General features: G+C 40.2%; 1 long non-coding RNA gene across 1 annotated transcript in view; it reads left to right on the top strand.

Moving 5' to 3' along the window:
* The window catches only part of LOC131480300 (uncharacterized), a 56,539-nt gene extending 44,645 nt beyond the window's left edge, over nt 1–11,894 (top strand). Inside the window, exon 3 of the long non-coding RNA XR_009245398.1 lies at nt 11,792–11,894. This is a non-coding gene — a long non-coding RNA (uncharacterized LOC131480300). The remainder of the gene's footprint in view (nt 1–11,791) is intronic.
* The last annotated feature ends 756 nt before the right edge of the window (nt 11,895–12,650 follow it).

Genomic DNA, 12,650 nt, shown 5'->3' with positions numbered 1-12,650 from the left:
TTTGTAATATTAAGCGAATTTTGCAATACTATGAGTGTTATTATGATATTGTAAGTATCTAAGTAACACTATTTTTTCTTTGAGTCTATGAATTTGACTCGTTGAATGTTTCATATTAGTCAAATTATACAGTATTTTTCTTTCTGGAATTGGCTTATTTCATGTACACTAATGTTCCCAAGGTTCATCTGTTTTGTCACATTCTGCATGATACCTTACTTTGTTAGGCTGCACAGTGATTCATTGTCTGTATTGACCACATTTTCTATACCCATTCATTTGTCCGTTGACATTTCAGCTGCTTCTTTATCTTGCCCTTTTTGAGTAATACTAGCATGAATTTAAGAGCACTAATATCACTTGAAAGTATTAATTTCCATTCTATTGAAAAAAAGAAAGAAAGAGAGACAATCTTCTGTTCACAGTTTCTCTCTGCTAGTGGCCAAACTCCATCCAAATCTACATGGGTACCACAGTCCCATCATGTATTGCTTTCCTTTCTACCATTGTTTTATGGATCAATTGCTCTGTTTCTACTTCTTTGTTGAAAAGAAGTGAGAAGAGTGAAATGAACATCCTTGCCTTGTGTCTGATATTTGAGAACCTGTTTTTGGGTTTTTACCACTGACTGTGGTATCTTCATATGTGACTTTTATTATGTTGTAGTTATGCCAGTCTAGCCCTTGGTTCCAATTCTCATTGAGTTTTGTCAATGCTTTTTAAAAATTTTACATGATCATGTGATTTCTATTCTTTATTCTGATATTATGCCATATCACATACATTGATTTTCATCTGCTGATCCAGTCATCATTCAAGGAAATAAATTCCTCTTCATCATGATCATTATAATAGGCCATTGGTTTGCTTATTTATGTTTTTTTAAGAACTTTTGGATCTATCTTCTTCAGGGATATTGGCCTGTAGTTTTTTATCTTGTAGTGTAACTTACTGACTTTGGCATAGTGCATTGGTTTCATAAGATAAATTTGGAAGCATTTTTTATTTTAAATATTTTGACAAAGTTTGGGAAAGACTGACATTAAAGTTTGATTCAGTTCATGACTGATGTCAGCTAGTCATGGACTTTTCCATATGGGGAGCTTTTTGATTGCTGACTTTGATCCCATACCAATTATAGATTTATTAAAGATTTTCCTATGAATTTTTAAAGATTTATTTATTTTATTGAAAAATCAGATATACAGAGAGGAGGAGAGACAGATAGGAAGATCCATTCCCCAAGTGGCCGTGACAGCCTGAGCTGAGCAGATCCAAAGCCAGGAGCCAGGAGTTTCTTCCAACTCTCCCATGGGGCTGCAGGATCCCAAGGCTTTGGGCCATTCTCAACTGCTTTCACAGGCCACAGCAGGAAGCTGGATGGGAAATGGGGCTGGCAGAATTAGAACCGGTGCCCATATGGAATCCCAGCATGTGCAAGGTGAGGACTTTAGCTGCCAGGCTACCATGCTGGGCCCAGAGTTTTCTATTTCTTAAAGGCTTAGTTTCAGTAAGTCATGTATTTAAAGAAATTTATCTATTTCTTTTAAATTCTTAGATCTATTGGTATGTAATTATTCAGAGTAGTCTACAGTAGTCTAATGTTCCTTTTTATTTCTGTGGTTTCTTATTTTTCTTCCATTTTATTTATTTAAGTTCTTTTTTTTTTACACTAGTCTAGGTAAGAATTTCTGAATTTTTGTTGTTTTTTTTAAGCGACCTTATAATTTTGGTTTTTTGCTGTTGTTTATTATTGCTCAAGTCTTTATTAATTTCTCCTTTCTGATATCTTTGAACATCATTTTTTTCTTCCTGTAATTCTAATAAATGTTAAGCTCATATATTGGTTTGTGATTGATTTGAGTGGCCTCAAACATTCCAGTAGTAAAATTTAATCAATCCCAATTTAGCGGAAATAAGAGGTAGAAAAGACTCACTCTGGAGTTCTGATTAGGATTAGGTAAGATCCACTAGGGTGTACCTCCCTGATTGGATGCTGGAAACTCTAGGAAGAGGGGATAAGTTGGGATGGGCTTATCCCTGTGTGTTCTTTGTCCCTTGCTGTGTAATACTCCGTCAGCAAGAAGGCCATCATCAGATGCAGCTACTTAACCTTTGCTCTCTAGAACTATAAAACAAATGAACCTCTTTTTTCTAAACTCTACCCAATTGTGGGATTATGTTATTAACAAAGGAAAATGGACTATGACAGGTTCAATACTTGAAATCTTTCTCTTTTATGTATTTGTCATTACAATCTTTCTTCTTCAAACAAATTTTGATTCATGCTATGTTTTGATAGTTTGTATTTTTGTTCCATCTGTATTGATGTAATTTGAATGTTTTGTTTTTTATATATCCTTGGCCTTAGTGGCTGTTGAAGATAATACTTTTTGATTTCCACAAATTTGTGAATTTTTCATTTATCCTATTGCTTTCTAACTGTATTCAATTTTGGTTAGAAAATAAGATACAGTATTTCGATTTTTGTAAGTCTATTTTTTTAAGATTTATAATCATTATTATTTTGAAAAGCAGAGTTAGAGAGGAGAAATAAGGCATCTCCCATCCCCTGGTTCACTCCCCAGGTAGCCACACAATCAGACATGGGCTGCTCTGAATCCATGAGTCAAGAGCTCCTTCTGGGTTAATCATGTGGGTTTAGGTCCCAAACACAAGTCCTTGACCCAATCTCTGCTGTTTTCTCAGGTCTTAAGCAGTAAGCTGGACTGGAAGTGGAGTAACTAGGACTTGAACCAGTGTCTTTATGGGATGCTGTCACAGTAGGGCAGTTTTAGCGTGCTGAGCCATTGTACCAGCTCAAAATTCTTAAATCAATTAAGACCTGACTTAATGACATGATCTTTCCTGAATATGTAACCATGTACTTGACAAGAATATCTTGGAATATCTGCAGATATTTTTGAAATATCTGGAGCTTATTGATTAAGTCCACTTTGTTTATATAATGTTGTTTAAAGCCTCATTGATCTGTCTGAATGTTGCATTCTTCTAACTGAGCTTAGCATTCTTATAATCCAATTCTGTTGATAATGGACTTCTTTGACATTTGTTTACCTAAAAACTTTATACTTTCTTCCCTTTTAATAGAATTTTACCAAGCTTTCCACAATGGCAACATCATAGCCATTGAGGTTTATCCAAGGTGTGATTATTGCTAATTAAAAGAATTCTACCAGGTATATTTGTTCTTTTTTGTAAGTTCTTTTTACTTCTAATGTTTCAAAAACACCACTCTTCACTAATTTGACATGAAAATTAAAAATTTAATGCTAGTCTTTGGAAAATTCTCTTATATGTCTTACTTAATTTTGTTACTGTTTTTAGAATTCATTGTCTTTTGACAATTTGATCTTATCAAGGGCTTATTTTAGTGGTCTTTGGGAAATAAGATATTAGAAATATTTTCAAGTTGTTTATGCTTTTTGTTTGAAAAATTATTTATTGACACTTTAATTTGTTTTCATTTACCTGTGCCTTTCTTGAGTCTGTATTACTGTGAAAGAAATATTTGTTCATTTATCATTTATCCTAATTTTAAAGTAATTATAGCCATTGAAACATTTGTATTTACCATAGAATGCAGGTTTGACTGTATCTTAGAAGTTTTTATTTTCTAGTAGGCACTATCATCATTTTATAGTATTCCATAATTCAAATTTTGACATTATTTTTATTCTGAGCATTTAGCATAATTATTTTAGCTTTACAGATGTTTGCTTGCTACTGTTTTTAAATTTATACCCAATTTTCTTGTGAATGTCAGAAAAAATGCTTTTCTTTCATTTTACCAATTGCAATTTTTTCTCATTGATTATTTTTATTGTTTTACACAGTCAATTAGGGTGATAAGGGTTAAGGGCTACAGGAAGGTGGATTAGATCACCTTTTCCACATTCTCTTTTTCTCCTTCCTGTACCTGGGGGACAAGGGGAGACAAGGAGAGAAGCCACACCCATCCTCTCAAATGCCTCTGTACCCTGGGATGGAGGACAGCCACCCGAGACCACCCCAGGGTCCCGATGGGGGGGTGTATTCTGAGGGTCCTGATCATGAGGTTTTGATAGCTCAACAGTCTGAATTACTGTTGATCTTGCCACTCCATGCACTATGAAACCTCTCCAGAATCCACAGGTTAAAGTAGTTCACCCTAGAATCTCCGTTTGCTCAGATATTGACTGCCAACACTTGGCTGGGGTAGTTGATCAATTTGTTCTGTCCTCCATTTTCTGTTATGGTAGCATGTGTTCTCTGCAGACTCCAGTGGGCTGCTATGTCCTCCATGTGGTACATCTGGATGTGCTGTCCATTGCTCTGTCTAAGCCACTGAGGAGCCCAGCTCTGACATGTGCATTTGACTTTCAGACCATGGAACCTGCAAATCTCTCCATGGTTGTGGTTCTGAGTCCAACAATTCAGTTGCGGGGATTCCCTGAGAAACTTCATCTGAGGTGATCCCAGACCTGATTCTTGTGTGTGCTTGCCAATACAGGGTTTGACACAGCCTGTCACTCAACTCAGCCTAAACACACACTGGTGGTTGCAGTTGCTGGGTCAGTTCTGCCTCCAGCCCTGTATTCTATACAAACAAATGGATGTTGCATCCCAGCCCAATCCTGCCCACCACACACTCAGCCTTCACATACACCAGTGGGAGCAGCCACCTAGTTGGAACAACCTGCAGTAACCCCCACCAGGCCTATCCCCTGCCCTGGTTCCAGTGCTTGCCAGTATGTACAGGAGACTGGTCTAGTCTGTCCCACATTCCATTCAGTTCTCATACATGTCAACGGGCATCGATGCCTAGTTCAACCCGATCAGCCCCATTTTCCAGCCCGCAAGGGTGCTGACATGTGCCACTCTATCTAGCCATGCCTGCTCCAGTCCTGGTTCTCATGCTCACCAGTTGGAGTGGCAATCCATGATGGAGGTGCCCACTGTTTCCCTACTGAGCCCACTTTCACTCCTGGTTCTTGCACTCTCCAGGTGATTCTGCAGTTTAACTTGAAAGAATTTGCCCCGCCATGCCAACATTTGCCAGCTGATGCTATGGCAAAGCCCATCCAAATCACACCCACTCTGACTTCTACATGTACTAGTAGGATCATTCAACCCAGTAAGGCATTTCCCTAATGCCAGCTCACATGAGGCCAACAGGCGTTGTAGCCTTTGCTGGCCTTGTCTGCCCCCATCCCAACTCACGCTTCCTAGTGGGAGTGGTAATCCAATAGAGAAACCCCTCACAACCTTCCTACTGGCTTTGCTGCCTCCTCCCTTAGTTTTTTGTGTGCTGGTTGGGTGCTGCAGCCCAGTCTGGCATGACCCGCATCACTTCAGCATTTCCAAGTGGGTGCTGTGGCTTGGCCAGGCCAGCAGGTGCTAGGCCCTTGCCCAGCATAAGCCTGATTCTCCATCTTGACCTTGTATGAGGTGGTAAATGTTGTGGCCAGGCCTGTTCCACCCCTGTTTTAGGATGCACATGCAGGTGCTGCAGCCTGAACCTGCCCTGACTATTCTCAGTTCCTGTACCTGTGAGTGTGGCAGGTTCCATGGTCATACCTAGCTCAGCCCATAATCACCCCAACTCTTGAGCTAAGCAGCTGGACTTGTACTTCCACAGGGTTTGGCACACATATCACACACAGAATCTACCCCCAGATCTGGTTCTTTTGCATGCTGGTTAGTGACATGACCCTGCCTGATGTGATCCTTCCCCTGTTCCGACATACAGTCTGGTACTGGGATCTAGCCCTACTAGACAGGCCCTCAGCCCTAGCTTTCATGTGGACTGGCGTGTGGTGGTCAGCAATGTTCCATGCTAACAAGCCCTACCCAGGACTCCCATGTGGGCTGGTGTATCAGTCTGACCCATGCAGATCTTCTGGTCTCTCCGCTACAACTCACCAGGTCTCAGTCCCCTCGCACACCTGCAAGTACAGTGGCCCTGTCACTGGGAGTCCCTCAGGATTCATTCCTCATCTACACATACAGTGAACCTTATCCATGGATGTCCCTTGGCAGTAATTCAACCTCCTCACGATCCCAGAGCTGCTGCTATGCAGCCACGCAAGCCCCAAATTTGCAGCATTGACTGGGGCTAGGGCCCCAAGCATTGAGTCTGACTTGGTTCAGATGCCCCAGCAGCTGTGCCACCAACTGCAATTTTTAACTGTGATATACTGAATGTCATCTTTGCTAAATGTTTCATAAGAAGCAGAAAAGCAAGTGTAATATTTTGCATGTTAGATAGTTAAATGCATAGAATATATAAAATTATATTATATATATTTATAACTTTAGACCACACACATCCAATACAAATCAATATAATTAATCAGTCATCAGTATTTAAATCCCATTTGTCTTCCTTAATTTCTTTTGTTTCTTTCTTTTTTAAAATACCATCTGATGTTTCTTGAACAAGAAGACTTGCTTTCTGTTTATGCTTCTCTAAAGTTTTCCTTGATTTTCTTATAGTTTTTCAATATACTTTGAGGCAAGGATATGTGGATCATGACTGTCAGTGACCAACTTGTCAATACTATTAATTACAAACATGGGATATAACACAGTTTTTCAGTATGTGACAGGTCTTCTTAACCTGGTATTTCAGATGAATTGTTTTATATAATCTTGTAATAACTATGTAACATAGTTATGCATATTAATACATTTTGATTAATATTCTGGTGAGTTTTTGTACTTCATTAAAACACACACAAGGAGACAGGCTTTTTAGGTAAATGGTAGCCTTGAAAGCTACTTTTTCAATGTTAATATTTTGATTATTGATTTTTGTTTATATTTGTCTGGTTTGTCAGTGACAGTGTTTTAATATTTAACTTTTTTTTAAAGGTTTATTATTTTTTTTAATTGGAAAGGCAGATATACAGAGAGGAGAGACAGAGAGGAAGATCTTCTGTCCAATGGTTCGCTCCCCAAGCAGCCACAATGGCTGGATCTGAGCCAATCCGAAGCCAGGAGCCAGGAACCTCTTCCAGGTCTCCCATGCGGGTGCAGGGTCCCAAGGCTTTGGCCATCCTGGACTGCTTTCCCAGGCCATAGGAAGGGAGCTGGATGGGAAGCAGGGCTGCCAGGATTAGAACCGGTGCCCATATGGGATCTCGGCACGTTCAAGGCGAGGACCTTAACCGCTCTGCTATTGTGCTGGGCCCTTAATATTTAACTTGTAAAGAGATTTATTTTTATTTGTTTGTTTCAAAGGAAAATTGACATAAAGGAGAGACAGAAAAATACTCTATTGTTTCATTCCTTGAGTGACCAACAATAGCCATGTCTGGGTCAGGCTCAAACGACGAGGCAAGAGCTCCATCCTGATTTCCCACATCTGTAGCAGCGTCCAAAGCAGTTGGGTCAGATAAAGTCTTTTGGACTTATTTGAAAAATGTGTATTGCAGGGTTGGTATTATGGTAAAGAAGGCATCCCATGTGAACACTGGCTTAAGTCCCAGTTGCTCCACTTTTGATCCAGCAAACTGCTAATGTATCCCGGGAAGGCAGTGGAAGGTGGTCCAAGTGCTTGGGTCTCTGTCACCTATATGGGATGCCTACATGGAGTTCCAGGTTCCAGGCTTTGTCTTGGGCTATCATTCACAGTTAGGGTTATTGGCAAGTGAAACAGCTGATGGAAGATTTACCTTTCTCACTCTGAACTCTGCCTTTCAAATAAAATGTGCATTTTTTTCTAGAAACTATACAATTGTATTTTATAATCCAACATGAGGTGGTTGTTAGAAATGTTTAACTCACATTTAATGAGTTAATGTTATTTTTAATTTTCTACTAGCACTAAGTGTTTTGTTTCCTTGTTTCCTTTAAATTTTCCTTAACTTTTCTCATTAGCATATTAAGAGTTATTTGATAAAACATACACACAGGTTGGCTTGGAGATTGTACTTCTTATTTTTTATTCCACTTTTGATTGACTCCTGGCTGGTTCCATAGCTGAGTGCATTCATAATATTAGTACAATTACTGGAAAGTCCATTTCAGCTGTGTCTTCCTAAGGTTTGATGTTCATACAGCAGCCCAGTAAATTATAGTCATGCTCATGGATTTCTTTGTACCACTTCATTTGAAATAATTTATTCTTTTGGAAGTAAGCAGATTTCTTACATATTTTTAGCCTTTGGTTTTATTCTTATTCTGATTATATAACAGATGTTAAATGTTATAAAATGTGTTGTTCATCTGTCATGTAAACTCCGCTGAGCTATGTACTTTTGAAGAAGAAAGATGTGTATAAAGTAATGTCTTCTCCCTGTTTTTAGGAAGCCTAATGTGTAATTGGCAGGGGAACTAAATATACCTCCATATAAAGTTAAGTAATTCAGCGATTGGAATATAACTGATGTGACCAAAAGTGTGTATAAATAAATGACAAATGGGAAACATGTGCAAAAAATGTCATGAATTCAGAGATTAGAAATATTGCTTACAGTTGGAATGTGGAGAAAAATCTCTCCAAAGAAGGAACGAATCCCAAAGGGAATGAAAAGCGTGGTCAGAGCTATGGAGACAGGCATCTGCATGGCAGGATCACTAGCTGGCAAGCAATGTTCATGTCAGAGTCTCCATGAAATTGAAAATTTTTATCAGCTAAATAATTAATTACACAAGCCTGTGTTATATATTTCTACCTGTATTCTCCTGACTTCTATAGAGAAACACAACTAAAAGTGTATTATATGCACATGGAGACAAGGTGAGGGAAGCAAGGAGGAAGGAAGGGAGGGAGAGGAGACAGAGTAAATAAATGAATTTTAAAGATTGGCTCCGGTTGGTCCCAGTGCAGTAGCCTAGATGCTAAGTTCTTGCTTTGCATGCTCCGAGATCCCATACAGGTGCCAGTTCGTATCTCAGCTGCTCCACTTCTCATCCAGCTCCCTGTCTGTGGCCATGGGAAAGCAGTTGAGGAAGGCCTAAAACCTGGGGACGCTGCACCTATGAGGGAGACCTGGAAGCAGCTCCTGGCTCCTGGCTATGGATCGGTTCAGTTCCAGCTGTTTTTGCCACTTGCGAAGTGAATCAGTGGGTGGGAGATCTTTCTCTCTGCCTCTCCTTCTTTCTGTAAAATCTGACTTTCTAATAAAAATAAGATAAATCTTAAAGAAAAAGAAAAAGAAATTGTCTGCAGACCTTCAAAATTCTATAGTCTAATTCTAGACGGAGTGTGAAAGCAGAAAAGATTGCCTTCCAGTGCAAAGACAGGCAGGTTTGGATTTTCAGTACCTTAAATAAGCCCAAATAACCTTGGCGACTTTTCTAGGAACATCCTCATCGTCATGTCCAGAATAATGTTTCAGCAATACTTACTGCCCAACCATTACATTCTCCAGAGAGCATGCTTAGAACCCTTAGCCAAGGTGTGGGGGCTGAGTATTTTGGGAAAGGTTTCAGTGTGGAACTAGTACCAGAATCGAATCCTAAGAGAGTTACTGGAGTCCAGTAAGTAGAAATCTGACAAGTTGAGGAAGTGCAAAAGAAATGTGTTGTAGACAGAAGATGCCAAAGGCGAACTGCTGGTCCAGGCCACAAAGGCTCTGCATACCACATGGAGGCTCTTGGGCTTCATCTACCAGGCTGGTGGAATGGGAGTGGGCTGGTGATCAGTGTGACTTTCAAGAGGATGGAAAAGTTGTACAGAAGTGGGTTAGTGATGAGATGATTAAATGCAGGGAGATTGGGAGACTCAAATTAATTCAAATGAAAAATAGCTTGGACTGACCAGTGGAAGTGGTAGTATATTTGGGAATGATTAAGAAAGTAGAATCTGGCCTGAGGCTGTAGCCTAGCAGCTAAAGTCCTGGCCTTGAAAGCCCCGGGATCCCATATGGGCACCGGTTCTAGTCCTGGCAGCCCCACTTCCCATCCAGCTCCCTGCTTGTGGCCTGGGAAGGCAGTCGAGGACGGCCCAAAGCTTTGGGACCCTGCACCCATGTGGGAGACCTGGAAGAGGTTCCAGGTTCCCGGCATCGGATCGGCATAGCATCGGCCCGTTGCGGCTCACTTGGGGAGTGAATCATCGGATGGAAGATCTTCCTGTCTCTCCTCTCTGTATATCTGACTTTGTAATAAAAATAAATAAATCTTAAAAAAGAAAAAAAGAAAGTAGAATCTACCACTTGGGTGTGAAATAGATGGAATGATCTTTAAAAAGGGGAGCTGAGTATGATTTACATGATCCTGGGTTAGGGAATTGGCTAAAATCAGTTGAGTACTATAAAAAATACAGACTAGGGAAGAATTTTAGGGTAGAGTATGCATATCTCAGATATTCAACATATGTGTGGCTTAAAAACTTTCCTCTTTCATGATGTTTTCTGAGTTCAGGATAATGGAGCTTCAGATGCTGGCATTTCTTTCAGATTTCCATGGATGTATAACATTGGTAAATTATTAGGTCAATGAAATGTGTATAAATGTACAGACTTGTTGATGAGACAACTTTTTCTTTTTGCTACCCATCCCATAAATGGCCAGACAATTAACAATGATAAAGTTTGTTTCAGTAACAAAGCCTTCCAAAGAGAAGGAGATTTGGATGCCTTTCAACAAAATAAATTCCATTCTTCTCACATGTCATGTAAACTGATGTCATTTCTCATTCCATAAGTGGAAGGGGTGGGGGAAGAAAGATGAAACTTGCTCTGGTTTGCAGGGTTCCAATGATGGCATTCTTCCTCAAAGTCATCTAAAAAAAGACATTGTTAGCAAACGTGTGTATCCTCCGCCAGAAATGCATGCCTGGCTATAATGCAAGCCTTTCATTTTTAGCCCTTTAGATAATGGTTTCTACATGAGCTTTCATAACATTTATTTACTGGTTTAAATGATTGGATCAACTGCCGTCGCAAGCCAAGAATCCCATTCTGCAGCTAGGTTTCCCACTCCATTATCTCAACTTCGTGTAGGTTGCTTAGACAGCGGTGCTTCCTGTCAGTATTTCAGGGGCACTGTGAAATGCTGTGGATATGTTGGTTTTGAATGTTTACTGTTCCCCCTGCTTGTGAAATATAATAGCTTCACTCTATGAGGACCCTGCTCTGGTTATAAATATTTCAACTCCCCAGCTCCAGTTTTTTTTAGGGTGGATCAAGCACATTTTCCTTCCCCTCCCATCTGGCTGACTAATTCACACTCTTCTGTGAATTGTTGCAGCAGAAAAACAGCCAGGGGCTGCCAGATCTGGAAGACAAGGCTTCCTATATGTTCACCTTGTGGAAGGCTGCTCTGCTAATGAGGGCTTAGTCAGGGTGGATATGTAGATCATTCAATGAAGAGAGAAACCTTGCTGTAAAAGATTTTCCATGGATGCAAAGGTGGTTGCAGTAGCCTGCCCTGAGAGTCTGAACTCAAAGTGACTGTGTCTAGCAAAACTCTGACTTGTTGAAGCCAAGCGTTGCCCTCCCCGCCTCCCGGACCCCCGCCTTGCCCCCGCCTTCCCTCCAGCCCCTGCATGCTGAGACAGCTGAGGGTTGATGATTGGATGGGAGGGTCTCCTTGGGTTGAGCTGGTTAGACAGGATGATCCACAGTCTCAGAGCAGTCTCTGGGTCATGGCCTGCGGTTGGCTCCTGCTCTGCTAGGAGACTGTGTCCACATGCTCACCTTCACCAGCTCCCACTCTGTCAGTGCCAGCACAGCCAAGCAGACGTGGAGCGCCTCCATGGCTAGGGAAACTGGTACCTGACTCTGGCCTGCTCTAGAAATCTTATTCCCGATTTCTACTCTTATCTGGCTTTCTGCAGGAAACCAGGATTGCAGATCAACACTGAAGGATCTTAGCCTTACCCTTGGTGGCCAGAACGTAGAACCTGATGCAGCTGTGGAAGGAGCCTCTAGATGAGAAAGGTAAAAATAATGTGTTTCTTAAAATAAAACCAGAATTGTGTGTGTGTTTTCTCATAAAGTAATCCTCTTACTGCTTGAAGGGGTAAATAACTTCAATTGCACTGTAGCAGAAAACAAATTAGCTAGTTTTATTTTGTAAAAGAAGCATAGTTTGTTGGTAACCTTTGGTGTTCTTGCAATTAAAAACAAATCTGTAATTTCCTTCCATATGAGCAAAGCTGCACACTATTGCAGAAGACTGCCAGATACCAGGTATCCCCTAAGAAAAGCTTTTATTTACTGTATAATGTAATTGTCAGTTTGCCCTTAGGTGTGCATATTTGATGAATGAGAATTAAAGAGAGAAGTTGACTAGCATCTTTCTCTTTAAAGAGTATGGCATGGATTGAGGAAGTCAGCTAACTGCCTTTCTATCCTACTAACAGGCATAGTGCTAGACTGTGGCATTATTTGTATTTGTTCATATTTGAAGTGGTATTTTGTTTATAATCACCATGAATTTGAGCCAGAATTTTACCAATAGGTCATGAGACCAGAATTTACAGGAGTATCTCAGTGACTCCAACCTAAACGTATTTATTTATTTATTTATTTACATTTTATGTGATTAATCTAGGAAATGGGTTACTTGCATATGAAGTGATGTTGTGAATATGGCCCTTTTGATATATTGAAAGGCAGGCAAAAATGATTTATTTATTGAACAGGAGATGGCTACTGGATTCACCTCATTTGGGCAGCAGAATGGATTTAGCA

Source organism: Ochotona princeps, chromosome 5 (genome assembly GCF_030435755.1).
Source record: "Ochotona princeps isolate mOchPri1 chromosome 5, mOchPri1.hap1, whole genome shotgun sequence".
NCBI lineage: Eukaryota > Metazoa > Chordata > Mammalia > Lagomorpha > Ochotonidae > Ochotona > Ochotona princeps.
The sequence above is the reverse complement of the archived record's forward strand: the minus strand, read 5'-3'. Positions and strand labels throughout refer to the sequence as shown.